The sequence below is a fragment of the Octodon degus genome, unplaced genomic scaffold, assembly GCF_000260255.1.
Source record: "Octodon degus isolate 3935 unplaced genomic scaffold, OctDeg1.0 scaffold00017, whole genome shotgun sequence".
NCBI lineage: Eukaryota > Metazoa > Chordata > Mammalia > Rodentia > Octodontidae > Octodon > Octodon degus.
Genome location: NW_004524593.1, coordinates 4,576,133 through 4,578,201, shown reverse-complemented (window position 1 = coordinate 4,578,201; position 2,069 = coordinate 4,576,133). Strand labels below are relative to the sequence as shown.

At 43.0% G+C, this 2,069-nt stretch overlaps 1 pseudogene; it reads right to left on the bottom strand.

Moving 5' to 3' along the window:
- Positions 1-536: 536 nt before the first annotated feature.
- LOC101583723 lies at positions 537-1,001 on the bottom strand (annotated as a pseudogene).
- Between the last annotated feature and the right edge of the window lie 1,068 nt (positions 1,002-2,069).

The following is a 2,069-nucleotide window of genomic DNA, read 5'->3' as shown; positions in this document are numbered from 1 at the left end:
GGCCCTTGTGCTTGCCAGGCAAGTGCTTATTCTACTGAGCTATCTCCCCAGTCCCATAATTGCATCTTAGGTAACTTAACAGTTCTAAAAGGGCTCAAACCTCTGATTTACCACAGTATGTCATATTGAAATCATTTTTCAAATGTTAGGTATGCAGCATTTCTAATTTCCAAAGGGAATAATACGTACTTCATTCCAACACTAATGTTCTGCATCTCTAGCAGTCTAATCTGGCCAGAGTTCTTCACTGCCACCCTGACATCAGCAGCAATATCCCACTTCCTGGGTACTCCCAATGACATGTCCACCAGCTAGTGGAAGAATACCAGATGTGCCGCAGGGGAGTGTGTTCCTTTCTTCAAGCTCTAGCTGTGACGGTGACCATGGCAGCTGAGTGATAGAGTGCGATAGGGGCAAATGTGAACAAGACTCCATGCTAGAGTTGTGAGGAATGTGAACCTGCTTACAGGACTACTCACGAGCCATCTGATTAAAAGGAGGATTGGAAGCTCAAGTGCAAACTCTGTGCTCATCCATCACTGCCAGTCCTGTCCATGTTTCCCAAATTCCAGCTCTATCATGGTCACAGAGGTGTGTACTTGAGCCAAGTACCTCGACTGAGACTTGCCATCACCTCTTCAGTCAAGCCCCAAAGTCCATTCTCCCAAAGGCTCTGGTTCACAAGACTCTCAGATTTTTGTCTTGTGGTTTTCCCAGAATTTGGAAACAGTAGCAGGGTGGTCAGACATTATCTCACCTTGCTTTTTGGTTTGAGCAGTTAAAAATGCCTCCAACCAGTTCAGTCCATGTCTGTGGATAATCAACTTAAGAATCCCCCTCATTTTCACCAGAAATGGACAGAATCTCGGGGCAACACCTCTGGATAAAGTTGGCTCTGCAGCAGCTCCTCTGTGATGCCTGGAGGGGTCCATGGGAGGGTCCTGGGCCAGGCCACTCAGCAGCCCGCTCAGAGCCTTGCTTCTCTCAACTTCATGCGCCATGGCCTCAGAACTGTCTGTCTATCACTACTAACTCCAGAACTTTTTGATCATCTTTAAAAGAAACTTCCTGACTTTTAGCGGTCACTCCCCATTCCTCTTTCCCACCAGCCCTGAAAACATACATTTGTTCTCTCTCTCTCTCTCTCTCTCTCTCTCTCTCTCTCTCTCTCTCTTTCCCCCCAGATTTGCGTTTTCTGGATATTGCCTTTTGTGACTGGCTTCTTTTTCTCAGCATTATGTTTTTGATGTTCTATGTTGTTGCTTGTGTCAGTTCACTTCTTTTGAGTTCCTGAAGAGCACTCCATTGTGTGAGGTATGATCTGAATATATGATGGGTGTTGAAATTTTTTTAAAGATTACTGTGAAAGACACATTGCCACAAATTCTGCTCAAACTGTTCTTCCTCATTTTGAACACACTTTTCCCATCCTTCTTGTGACTTTCTGAAGCAGTTCTGCAAGACCTCTTTGTGAGTGTCTTCATGATACATGATTAAAAATACAGTTCATGCTGCTGCCAGGTGCCATCTACTAGGCAGCCAGGCTTGGAGAAGCATTGTAGTGTATCCTCATCCACCTTACTTGTCAGAGCTGGCCCAGTGTGACTTCTGACCCCTCCTCAACCTCAGAATGACCATGAAAAGTACATGTTTTGAGTCAAATCAGGACATTGAGGCAGCCATGACAGCACAACTAAAGACGCAAGAGAGGACTCCCAGAACTGCTTCAGAAAGTGGTAACAACAATGGGATAGGTGCGTGAAAGTGACCGTTAGTATTTTGAGTGGAGATTAATGGTCATAAACTATAATAATTTAAAAAAATCTAAATCTTCACTCTATTTGTTGATCATACCCTATACATATGCAAACATGTTTTCTGCTCATTAGGACAATTGAATATTTTCCTTTTTTGTTATAGTGAATAATGATGCTATGACTATTCTTATACAAATTTTCGCTTGACATATGCTTTCATTTCTGTTCAGTATATACCTACAACAACAAAGGCTGGGTCATATACTTCTATGTTTAATATAATGAGGAACTTTTCAAACAATTTCCAGAGTG